The sequence below is a fragment of the Salmo salar genome, chromosome ssa12 (assembly GCF_905237065.1).
Source record: "Salmo salar chromosome ssa12, Ssal_v3.1, whole genome shotgun sequence".
NCBI lineage: Eukaryota > Metazoa > Chordata > Actinopteri > Salmoniformes > Salmonidae > Salmo > Salmo salar.
In genome coordinates this window covers 98,140,350-98,154,281 of record NC_059453.1, presented here as the reverse complement: position 1 = coordinate 98,154,281, position 13,932 = coordinate 98,140,350, and positions in this window count along the sequence as shown.

Genomic DNA, 13,932 nt, shown 5'->3' with positions numbered 1-13,932 from the left:
AGAGAGCCAGAGAGAGAGTGTTGTGAGAGAGAGAGAGGGAGAGAGAGAGAGCCAGAGAGAGAGTGTTGTGAGAGAGAGAGAGGGAGAGAGAGCCAGAGAGAGAGTGTGGAGAGAGAGAGAGGGAGAGAGAGCCAGAGAGAGAGTGTTGTGAGAGAGAGGGAGAGGGAGAGAGAGAGAGCCAGAGAGAGAGTGTTGTGAGAGAGAGAGAGGGAGAGAGAGGGTGTTGGGAGAGAGAGAGAGGGAGAGAGAGGGTGTTGTGAGAGAGAGCCAGAGAGAGAGAGTGTTGTGAGAGAGAGAGAGGGAGAGAGAGCCAGAGAGAGAGTGTTGTGAGAGAGAGAGAGAGTGTTGTGAGAGAGAGGGAGAGAGAGAGTGTTGTGAGAGAGAGAGAGGGAGAGAGAGCCAGAGAGAGAGTGTTGTGAGAGAGAGCCAGAGAGAGAGTGTTGTGAGAGAGAGCCAGAGAGAGAGGGAGAGAGAGCCAGAGAGAGAGTGTTGTGAGAGAGAGCCAGAGAGAGAGTGTTGTGAGAGAGAGCCAGAGAGAGAGGGAGAGAGAGCCAGAGAGAGAGTGTTGTGAGAGCCAGAGAGAGGGTGTTGTGAGAGAGAGTGTTGTGAGAGAGAGCCAGAGAGAGAGTGTTGTGAGAGAGAGAGAGGGAGAGAGTGTTGTGAGAGAGAGGGAGAGAGTGTTGTGAGAGAGAGAGAGAGAGTGTTGTGAGAGAGTAAGTAGAGCCAGAGAGAAAGTGTTGTGAGAGAGTAAGTAGAGCCAGAGAGAGAGTGTTGTGAGAGAGTAAGTAGAGCCAGAGAGAGAGTGTTGTGAGAGAGTAAGTAGAGCCAGAGAGAGAGTGTTGTGAGAGAGAGAGAGGGAGAGAGAGGGAGAGAGAGGGAGAGAGAGGGAGAGAGAGCCAGAGAGAGAGGGAGAGAGAGTGTTGGGAGAGAGTAAGTAGAGCCAGAGAGAGAGTGTTGGGAGAGAGAGAGAGGGAGAGAGAGGGAGAGAGAGGGAGAGAGAGGGAGAGAGAGAGCCAGAGAGAGAGAGAGTGTTGTGTGAGAGGGAGAGGGTGTTGGGAGAGAGTAAGTAGAGCCAGCAAGGAAAGTTTGTGTTTAATTCATCCTGTGTAATTAACATTCTAAGCAGCTCTATCCCAACACTCAGCCATGAGTCACTGTTTTCTCTTATTTTCTGGAAACACTGAGGGTTTACCATGAGAAAGGGAACCGGGGGACGTGCAGAGGCATCAGACGGCTGAATACGGCACACTTCTTAAACTCGCCGTAAAAAAAGGTATATCTAGACCCTAAAATGGTTATTCAGCTGTCCCTGTGGGAGAATTCTTTGAAGAACACCTTTTGGGTTCCAGGTAGATCCATTTTGGTTCCAAGTATAACCTTTTTTTGGTCCATGCAGAACCCCTTTCACAGAGGGGGAGTTCTCTCTCTCTCGCTCTCGCTCTCTCAATGTAATTCAATTTGCTTTATTGGCATGACGTAACAATGTACATATTGCCAAATCTTACTTTGGAGATTAACATGAATAACATAATTAAAATAATAATAATAATCAATATTGTCAATGGGACAATCACTAAACAACAATAATCAATGGTCAAAATAACCAACACATTGAACAATAACAATAAGCATAGAGGACATGTGCAGGTTGGTTGGTCTGTCAGACACTGTCCCTCATCTTATGGCAGGCAGCAATGTAGTGCGCTGCCAACCCACAGCTCTCTGCGTCCTCCCCCAACAGGACGGGTAGCCTATCCTCATCAGAGAGGTCTTTGAGACCTTGAATAAGGGTTTCAAATTTGGGAAAAAGACACTCTAATAGTTTTATATTTTTTTACATTTTGTCAGGAAATGCAGCTCTGTCTCAGGTTCTGCTGTGGTGCAGTGGTTGCACATCCTTTCCTCTACAAGGAGCCAGGTTTTCCTGTATCTACCCTTCTCAATCTCAAGGCTGTGCTCACTGAGCCTGGACTTTGTCAAGGTTTTTCTAAGGTTTTGATCAGTAACCATGGTCAAATATTTAGCCACGGTGTACTGTCGATATTGGGCCAGATAGCACTGCATTTTGCTTTGTGTTTGTGCATGAGTTTCTCATTGAGTGCACACTGTCCCCCCCTACACATTTATACATATGTGGTGTTCGGGTCCAAGGGTAATAAAAGTGTGGAAAAGTTTGTGTGTAGGTGAAACAATAAAAAATGAAACAAAAATGTTTACTGCTTGACTTCACTCTGTCTTCCTCCTCCCTGGTCCTGCTGTTTCAACATAGCACCAGTAACCTGTCTGTCTCCCTGCCTGTCAGCCTGTCTCACGCTTTTCTCGCACTATTTACACTTTGTAATGTGTGAAACTACACAATGTCTTGTGGGAACCTGCACAATGTTATTACAATACATTATTTAGATACATTGTAAAAACAAATCTGTATTTTCCCACACTCTACCCCAGCCAGGTAGAAATTGGGGGGAGGGACACAACACATAAATAGCTTTGCATGTGTGGCTCCTTACCACAATCAATCAGTATGGCAAAAATAATCTCTGCTCAGAGGGACATATAAAAGAGAAGCTAGTTTGGAAGCGTCTTCCACTTCAGAAGATGAAAAATCTTCAGAATATGAGGATCATGTCTTTGTTAATTTGGAGCCTGACAGTGACTTGGAAGAAGAGGATGAGATTGACCCTCAGCCAGCCCATCAGCAACCAGCTCATCAGCAGCCTGTAGGAGGAGATATGATGTCAAAAAATTGTGAAATTGAATGATCTTCTTGCCCAACAATTGAGCCTGGTGGGTTGAAATCCACGAGTGACTGTCAAGGTGATAAGGATGCAACCAGGACTGCACTGATTTGGAGGGAAGGCATGTTTTTGGAGAGAGATGGAAGTAGATGGCCCAAACTCATTTACATGCATACTTTGGGGTTGTTTTCCCACCACGAACTGTCGGGAAGGGTCAGGATGAACCAGGATAGGAGCATTGGTGAAGCGGTGTTTAAGGTCCCGGAACACCTAGTCACGTGAACGGGACCTTGGTAGAGGTGAGTGCAGACAGGGGGAGGCCAGGGTGCTGTAAGACTGGGTAAAGTGCCGATTAAAGTTGGTGAACCCCAGGAAGCGTTGCAACTGCACCCTGGACGTAGGCTGAGGCCAATCTACCACCGCTCTCACCTTCTCGGGATCCACCTGGACACTCACAGCAGAGATGTTGTAGCCCAGAAAGGGTAATGCTGGAGCAATGGAACTCAGACTTTTCCGCCTTAACAAACAACTGGTTCTCCGGAAGGCGCTGGAAAACCTGTCTGACGTGGAGCACATATGCTTGGAGGGAGCAGGTGAGGAAGAGGATGTCATCAATGTAGACGAAGACGAACCGGTTCAACGTGTCGAGGAGAACATCGTTCACCAGAACCTGGAACACAGCAGGGGTGTTAGTTAGGCCAAAGGGTATGACCAGATATTCGTAGAGGCCGCTGGCCATGTTGAAGGTGGTCTTCCACTCGTCCCCCTCTCGTATCCGCACCAAGTCATGGGCGTTTTGTAGATCCAGCATGGAGAAAACAGTGGCCCCCCTGGAGCGGCTCAAAGGAAATGAGTGGCAGCGGGTAACGGTTCTTAACAGTAATGTCATTGAGTCCCCGGTAGTCAATGCACGGGCGCAGGGTCTTGTCCATTTTCTCCACGAAGAAGAACCATCAGCAGGAGAGGAAGAGGGACTGATAAATCCTGTAGTTAGGGAGTCCCCAATGTAGGTCTCCATAGCCTTGGTCTCTGGTCCCAACAGAGAGTACAGACGTCCCCGTGGTGCTAGGGAGAAGGTAAATCCCACAGTCATAGGGGCGGCGCGGTGGAAGGGAAGTGGCCCAGGACTTGCTACAACCCCGCCCAGATGTCCTGGTACTCCGCGGGAATGACGGAGGGGTCCGGAGCACCTTCCGAGCCCCCAGGAAGACGTCATGCAGCAGGTTGCACCGACTTCAGGCAATGGGCATGGCAGAACAGACTCCAACCCATGATAGCACCCGTAGACGAGTTTCTGGGTGTGTTGTGGGATTCTCTGGAATTCTCTGTCTCTAACCCTATTACAGGGTCCGAGTCACTGGCTTACTGGTGCTCTTCCATGCCGTCCCTAGGAGGGGTGCGTCACTTGAGTGGGTTGAGTCACTGACGTGGTCTTCCTGTCTGGGTTGGCGCCCCCCCTTGGGTTGTGCCGTGGTGGAGATCTTTGTGGGCTATACTCGGTCTTGTCTCAGGATGGTAAGTTGGTGGTTGAAGATATCCCTCTAGTGGTGTGGGGGCTGTGCTTTGGCAAAGTGGGTGGGGTTATATACTGCCTGTTTGGCCCTGTCCGGGGGTATCATTGGATGGGGCCACAGTGTCTCCTGACCCCTCCTGTCTCAGCCTCCAGTATTTATGCTGCAGTAGTTTATGTGTCGGGGGGCTAGGGTCAGTCTGTTACATCTGGAGTATTTCTCTTGTCTTATCCGGTGTCCTGTGTGTATTTAAATATGCTCTCTAATTCTCTGTTTCTCTCTTTCTGTCTTTCTCTCTCTCGGGGGACCTGAGCCCTAGGACCATGCCTCAGGACTACCTGGCATGATGACTCCTTGCTGTCCCCAGTCCACCTGGCCATGCTGCTGCTCCAGTTTCAACTGTTCTGCCTGCGGCTATGTAACCCTGACCTGTTCACCGGACGTGCTACCTGTCCCAGACCTGCTGTTTTCAACTCTGTAGAGACAGCAGGAGCGGTATAGATACTCTCAGTGATCGGCTATGAAAAGCCAACTGACATTTACTCCTGAGGTGCTGACCTGTTGCACCCTCGACAACTACTGTGATTATTATTATTTGACCATGCTGGTCATTTATTTAACATTTGAACATCTTGGCCATGTTCTGTTATAATCTCCACAGCCAGAAGATGACTGGCAACCCCTCATAGCCTGGTTCCTCTCTAGGTTTCTTCCTAGGTTTTGGCCTTTCTAGGGAGTTTTCCCTAGCCACCGTGCTTCTACACCTGCATTGCTTGCTGTTTGGGGTTTTAGGCTGGGTTTCTGTACAGCACTTTGAGATATCAGCTGATGTAAGAAGGGCTTTATAAATACATTTAATTTGATTTGTTTTTATTTGTGTCGCTGGAGCCAGGAGAATCCTAAAACCACAGGAATCTGGGGCGACATGATGAGTAGGAATTGAATGGTGTTGCTGTGATTCCCTGACACCCATAGGTTGATGGGAGTGGTGTTATGGGTAACCCGACCTGTAGAGCAACTGTCCAGCACTCTAACATCCATGGGAATGGAAGGGCTGAGTGGGTATCTTCAGCTCGAAAGCCAGTGTGGCCTCCAAAAAGCTCTCATTTGCCCCAGAGTCAATGAGGACCCGGAGAGATTTGGACTGGTTTCCCCTCAGCGGAATGACATGAAAAGAGGTGTGAGTCAGGGAAGCAGAAAAGTTCTCCATATGGCCCACCAGAGTACTCGCTCCTACCGGTGAGCCTGGTCTTTTACCGGGCAAGAGGACACAAAATGACCAAAAGTCCTGCAATACAGAGAGCTCCTTGTCTTGATCCTTTGCTGCCGTTCCGCTGGCGACAGCCCAGCTCTGTCTAGTTGCAAAGGCTCGGGAAACAGTGCCTCGGAAAACCATGGGTGCTCTCAGCCACGGGACCGTCGGGGACTTCTGGGATGACTATGAGGCAAGCTGGAATCCCTGGATGTGCGAGTGAAATCAAATTTCCTCTCCATCCATCGTTCCCGCAATCGCCCATTAATGCGGACGGTCAAATCGATGAGGGAGTCAAGATCCTTGGATAACTCCCAAGCAGCATGCTCATCCTTATTAACCTCCTCCGAAACGTTGTGCAGGGACATGTCGAACAGTGCTTCCTGGTTCCACGCACTCTCAGCTGCCAAAGTGCAGAAATCCACTGCATTGTTGGCCACTATGCGGGCGGCCTTCTGGAGCTGGATTAGCTTCCGGTCAGTATCTCTCCCGGAGAACGGGGCATCAAAAACCTTTCTCACCTCTACCACAAACCCCTCCAGACTCACGCACATGGCCGGCTGTTGTTCCCATATGACGGTAGCCCCAGTGAGAGCCCTCCCAGACATCAGCGTGATGAGGTAGGTTACCTTGGAGCGATCAGAAGGGAAGGAGGGGGGCTGAGGCTCGAAAATGTGGGCACACTGAGCTAAAAACACCCGACAGGTGCTCGGCTCTCCATTACGTCGTTCCGGGGGAGGTAAACGAGGCTCCCGGGAAGGTGGAGTGGCCGGTGTGGTGTAGCTGCTAACCTCCGAGTTATTGAGGGGCGGTGGGGTTAACACCATGGAAGGCTGCCCCCCCATACAACTCGCGGAATTGCTCCAGCAGCATGTCCAACGCCCCGTCATGGCGCTCAGAGAGCGTGTTGTGCCCGGTAGCCATGGCCAATAGGAGAGCAGAGGAAAGATAGCAGTGTGCTCACTAGCTAGCCCCATAGCCTGGAGCAGACTACCTCTGTTAGACTGAATCTGTCACTATGCTGGCGGATCCTGAGAGGATCTCTCTCTGCCTCCTGAAGGATCCTGAGAGGATCTCTCTCTGCCTCCTGAAGGATCCTGAGAGGATCTCTCTCTGCCTCCTGGAGGATCCTGAGAGGAGAGGATCTCTCTCTGCCTCCTGAAGGATCCTGAGAGGAGAGGATCTCTCTCTGCGTCCTGATGGATCCTGAGAGGATCTCTCTCTGCCTCCTGAAGGATCCTGACTGGAGAGGACCTCTCTCTGCTTGTGTCACCCACCACCACTGCTCTGCATGTCTTGGACCCAATCACAGCCTCATTTCAATGCTCTATATCCCTTCAAAGCACCGAGAGATTTCAGACTGGTAGAGCGTTATTAATAAGTGCCATGAAGTAATTGGCATTAGAGATATGTGCGTTCTAGTGACCGAGAGTCATGCAATAATGCAAACAAGGTTTCCTGTAACGTGACTTTTCCATGTACCAGATCATTTTGCGACATTTTTTAGTTGTTGCTTTGACAAATTGTCGTCTGATCTACAGATATTGATTACACAGTGATATTGATCACACTATTCTAGCTATAGCAAGATAATTACCATAGACCACAGCGTGAGGAGAGCCAATACACGCAGGTTTCTGGCCAATACAAGCAGGTCGAAGTGAAGACAACAATCTGTGATGACAGAGACCATACTGGAAGGAGATTACACCCACAGGCTAGCACAGCACCACTAGGAAGGAATCACTGATTCTTTCTACATTATAATAACTAGGCCATGGCCACAAGAGTTCACATGCATATTTATCAGCTCTTACCCATTTACATAATCTACTCCCACCCTCCTGCACTAACCTGTTATGTTAAATAATCTACCTCCTGCACTAACCTGTTACAGTACATAATCTACCTCCTGCCTTAACCTGTTACAGTACATAATCTACCTCCTGCCTTAACCTGTTACAGTACATAATCTACCTCCTTCCACTAACCTGTCACAGTACATAATCTACCTCCTGCTTTAACCTGTTACAGTACATAATCTACCTCCTGCCTTAACCTGTTACAGTACATAATCTACCTCCTGCACTAACCTGTTACAGTACATAATCTACCTGCTGCCTTAACCTGTAACAGTACATAATCTACCTCCTCCCTTAACCTGTTACAGTACATAATCTACCTCCTGCCTTAACCTGTTACAGTACATAATCTACCTCCTGCACTAACCTGTTACAGCACATAATCTACCTCCTGCCTTAACCTGTTACAGTACATAATCTACCTCCTGCCTTAACCTGTTACAGTACATAATCTACCTCCGGCACTAACCTGTTACAGTACATAATCTACCTCCTGCCTTAACCTGTTACAGTACATAATCTACCTCCTGCCTTAACCTGTAACAGTACATAATCTACCTCCGGCACTAACCTGTTACAGTACATAATCTACCTCCTGCCTTAACCTGTTACAGTACATAATCTACCTCCTGCCTTAACCTGTAACAGTACATAATCTACCTCCTGCCTTAACCTGTAACAGTACATAATCTACCTCCTGCCTTAACCTGTTACAGCACATAATCTACCTCCTTCCACTAACCTGTTACAGTACATAATCTACCTCCTACCTTAACCTGTTACAGTACATAATCTACCTCCGGGCACTAACCTGTTACAGTACATAATCTACCTCCTGCCTAACCTGTTACAGTACATAATCTACCTCCTGCCTTAACCTGTTACAGTACATAATCTACCTCCGGCACTAACCTGTTACAGTACATAATCTACCTCCTGCACTAACCTGTAACAGTACATAATCTACCTCCTGCCTTAACCTGTAACAGTACATAATCTACCTCCTGCCTTAACCTGTTACAGTACATAATCTACCTCCGGCACTAACCTGTTACAGTACATAATCTACCTCCTGCACTAACCTGTAACAGTACATAATCTACCTCCTGCCTTAACCTGTAACAGTACATAATCTACCTCCTGCCTTAACCTGTAACAGTACATAATCTACCTCCTGCCTTAACCTGTTACAGTACATAATCTACCTCCGGCACTAACCGCTTACAGTACATAATCTACCTCCGGCACTAACCTGTTACAGTACATAACAGAGGAAATATTCAAGAATATAATTAGAGAAGGATCTGGGAACAAATGAATGTAAAATTCTTGCATTTAATTACATTTTCATGTCAAAATGATTTGCGTTATTTTCCAATTCCACCCCTGGTGCACTAGAATGACTGACTAACTGACTGACTGGTGGAAGGAAGGAAAAACCAACGTTCACAGCTCACATCACGGTAGTTTTCAGTAGATCATTTGGTCACTTTTCACAGCTGTTCCTGAGGAGTGGGACACAACGTTTAAGTGTATTAACCTTTGTGTGGTATTCGGGTCTGTGGGACCCATTTTCAATGTTTACTAAAAGAAAAATGATACAATGAATTATATTTTCAAACTGAGACTCATTGGCCTTGACTCATTTTCTGTGAAGAACGTGTAGAATAACACATTTTCATTCAGTGCACATTGTGCACCCCCCTACACATTTATATTACATATGTGGTGTTCTGGTCCACTGAACCCCCCTACACATTTATATTACATATGTGGTGTTCTGGTCCACTGAACCCCCCTACACATTTATATTACATATGTGGTGTTCTGGTCCACTGGACCCCCCTACACATTTATATTACATATGTGGTGTTCTGGTCCACTTGACCCCCCTACACATTTATATTACATATGTGGTGTTCTGGTCCACTGGACCCCCCTACACATTTATATTACATATGTGGTGTTCTGGTCCACTGGACCCCCCTACACATTTATATTACATATGTGGTGTTCTGGTCCACTGGACCCCCCTACACATTTATATTACATATGTGGTGTTCTGGTCCACTGGACCCCCCTACACATTAACATTACATATGTGGTGTTCTGGTCCACTGGACCCCCCTACACATTTATATTACATATGTGGTGTTCTGGTCCACTGGACCCCCCTACACATTTATATTACATATGTGGTGTTCTGGTCCACTGGACCCCCTACACATTTATATTACATATGTGGTGTTCTGGTCCACTGGACCCCCCTACACATTTATATTACATGTGTAGTGTTCTGGTCCACTGGACCCCCCTACACATTTATATTACATATGTGGTGTTCTGGTACACTGAACCCCCCTACACATTTATATTACATATGTGGTGTTCTGGTCCACTGGACCCCCCTACACATTTATATTACATATGTGGTGTTCTGGTCCACTGGACCCCCTACACATTTATATTACATATGTGGTGTTCTGGTCCACTGAACCCCCTACACATTTATATTACATATGTGGTGTTCTGGTCCACTGAACCCCCCCTACACATTTATATTACATATATGGTGTTCTGGTCCACTGAACCCCCCCTACACATTTATATTACATATGTGGTGTTCTGGTCCACTGGACCCCCTACACATTTATATTACATGTGTGGTGTTCTGGTCCACTGAACCCCCCTACACATTTATATTACATATGTGGTGTTCTGGTCCACTGAACCCCCCTACACATTTATATTACATATATGGTGTTCTGGTCCACTGGATCCCCCCTACACATTTATATTACATATATGGTGTTCTGGTCCACTTGACCCCCCTACACATTTATATTACATGTGTGGTGTTCTGGTCCACTGGACCCCCCTACACATTTATATTACATATGTGGTGTTCTGGTCCACTGGACCCCCCTACACATTTATATTACATATGTGGTGTTCTGGTCCACTGGACCCCCCTACACATTTATATTACATATGTGGTGTTCTGGTCCACTGGACCCCCCCTACACATTTATAGGGGTAATAAAAGTGTGGAAAAGTGTGTGTAGGTTAAAAAAAAGTAAAAAATAAAACATAAAGATTTGCTGTGTGCGTTCACTCTGTCCTCCTCCTCCCTGGTCCTGCTGTTTCAACATAGCACCAGCAACCTGTCTGTCTCCCTGCCTGTCAGCCTGTCTCCCGCTTTTCTCGCACTATTTGCCCTTTGTAGTGTGTGAAACTACACAATGTCTTGAGGGAACCTGCACAATGTTATTGAAATAGAGTATTTTTTTTTTTTACAATGTATCGAAATAATGTATCAAAATAATGTATTGGGGCAGGGACACAACAAATAAATAGTTTTGCATGTGTGGCTCCTTACCACAATCAGTCAGTATGGCAAAAATAATCTCTTCTCAGAGGTCCATAGAAATAATTTTTGCTGAGAGAGAAGCTGGTGTGGAAGGAGCGTCTTCCACTTCAGAAGATGAAAACGGATGGCACTGTGATAGACTGCATCCATTTTGTTGAGTAGAGTGTTGGAGGCTATTTTGTAAATGACATCGCTGAAGTCGAGGATCGGTAGGCTGGTCAGTTTTACGAGGGTATGTTTGGCAGCATGAGTGAAGGAGGCTTTGTTGCGAAATAGGAAGCCGATTCTAGATTTAATTTGGGATTGGAGATGCTTAATGTGAGTCTGGAAGGAGAGTTTACAGTCTAACCAGACACCTAGGTATTTGTAGTTGTCCACATATTCTAAGTCAGAGCCGTCCAGAGTAGTGATGATGGACGGGCGGGCAGGTGAGGGCAGCGATCGGTTGAAGATCATGCATTTATTTTTACTTGCATTTAAGAACAGTTGGAGGCCACGGAAGGAGAGTTGTATGGGATTGAAGCTTGTCTGGAGGTTAGTTAACACAGTGTCCAAAGAAGGGCCAGAAGTATACAGAATGGTGTCGTCTGCGTAGAGGTGGATCTGAGAATCACCAGCAGCAAGAGCAACATCATTTATGTATCCAGAGAAGAGAGTCGGCCCGAGAATTGAACCCTGTGGCACCCCCATAGAGACTGCCAGAGGTCCCGGAAAACAGGCCCTCCGATTTGACACACTGAACTCTATCAGGGAAGTAGTTGGTGAACCAGGCGAGGCAATCATTTGAGAAACCAAGCCTGTTGAGTCTGCCAATAAGAATCTGGTGATTGACAGAGTCGAAAGCCTTGGCCAGGTCGATGAATACGGCAGCACAGTAATGTCTCTTATCGATGGCGGTTATGATGTCGTTTAGGACCTTGTGTTGATGAGGGTTGATGAGCAGTTTATGCCATTTAGGGGCCGCTGCCCCTTTAGGCAGTACATACCGTCTAAACCCACAAAATATGGAATCAAGATCTGGGCTGTCTGTGATGCTGCTTCATCATATGCGTGGAACTTGCAAGTGTATATGGGGAAGCCAGATGGAGGAATCCCTGAGAAGAACCAAGGGATAAGGGTTGTCCTGGACGTGACACAGGGACTCCATGGCCACAACATCACTTGCGATAACTTTTTTTGCTTCGTAAAAGGTGGGACAGGAGCTCCTAAAGAGGAAGCTGACGATGGTAGGAACAGTATGAAAAACAAGAGTTAGTGTTCATGGCCGACACATCCCTAGTGTCGTGCGTACCAAAGAAAGGCAAAGATGATGATCGATGCTGGACTGTTGTTTGACAAATAAAAATATTCTCGCTCTCATCCATAATAATCTCATTATGTAGACTAGCCTACCTGCATCTGTGGGCTGTTTGGTATTTGTATTTAACACAGCCAATTTTTATTTTTTTTGTGACAAAACTATTGGTAGAGCTGAAAATGCAACGGAAACATTCGTTTTTCTTTTGTTTATTCGTCACATGAAAACTTGAGCGAAAAAAAAGTACATTTTAAGTACACTATTCTATCACGTGCTGATTTTTCATCCGTAACAAGTCCATTTGGTGGAAATACACCACTGGTGTGAAAATGTGCATATTTTCTTTATGTGGATTCTAGAGTATTCGCATGAAAATCTGTCGCCAATTTGATGGAAACCTAGCTAGTGACAGTCAAATAGCCCAATTCAGTTAAACCATTTTTAGATTGGTTAATTCGTCTAGTTAGTCTAACCAGAGGATGCTGGTGCCCCATCCGCCCCGACCCACAGAACCAACAACTCCAATACAGGAAGTAAGTGTGAGTGAGTGAGATGTTAATAAAATTCCTGAACTAAAGTGTTTTTAATCGTTCTAGATTGTGGAAGCGCTGCGATGTGTGTGGACCCAAGAAGATCAGGAAGGCACGGTACCCATGCATCAAGTGCAAGAAATACATTTGCAACACACACACAGTAAAACTATGTCCGTCATGTGGTGTGCCTTAATTTGTGTTCAATAGTGCTGATTTGACATTTCCATAAAATACTGTATGTAAAATGTGTCCTTCCAATATGTTCAGTTCAAAGCAATAAACATCAATAGTGATGAAAACCTGGTTTCATTTATATTTGTTGAAGATAAACATTATTTATTCCACCCATGTCCTGATTATCATAGATTTTTGTTTACAATTATTTTTTATATATAGCGCTTTTATTGATGTGATCTAGTAGGTAAATGGAAAATATATTTTTAAAAAAGGTATGCTGTCTCTATTGCTTGTAATTGATATAAATCAACGTCTAAGTATTAAGTAATTTTTTATGTAAATTATTATGGCTGTATTGTTTTAAAAACCTACTAATGTTGTGGGTCCATCAGACCCGTGAACATTGGCTGAATAACAAAGACATGAACAGCACAAAGGGATTAAATAATCAGACATGAAAACAAGTCTTTACAATATGTGTCCATGTCCGCTGTTTTCTTTAAATGTTTATTTCACCTTTATTTAACCAGGTAGGCAAGTTGAGAACAAGTTAAATGTTAAATGTAGCGATCCTTTATAATGATTTAATGATTTAAGAACGATTTCATTATTCAAAGTAAAAAAGTACTACAATGTGAAACACCCAATCACACCACTGTAAATCAGAAGTATAATCTTTATTCAAAGATTCACGCTGTAGAGGAATGCCATTGTCCATGCACCGTAAAACAGTGTTTTATTCTGGAACGGATTTACTACACTGTCCTCGAGTCTCAGTGTCATGTTATAATCATTTTACTGATATATATATATATATATATATATCTCAATCTCTGTAATACAATATATAATGCTATTTTAATTAGATACATTTACTAAAATCGCTAATCTATATTCCCCCCCAAAACTATAGACATGATGAGGAACAGACGTTATAATCTATAGTTCTTTATTTACTTCTGCAGATAACATATATGGCAATCATGCTTTTTTCATATAACACCATCTAAAAGACATTTATTATATATATATTTTTTTTTTACATAGACTATTTTACATTAGGCCCATGAAACTGTTAGAAATATACAAAACAAGATTCTTTTGACTAGACAAGTGTGTATATATATATTACTTAATTATTATACTATTATCATTATTGCAATTTATTATTTTACATATCAGAAATATACTG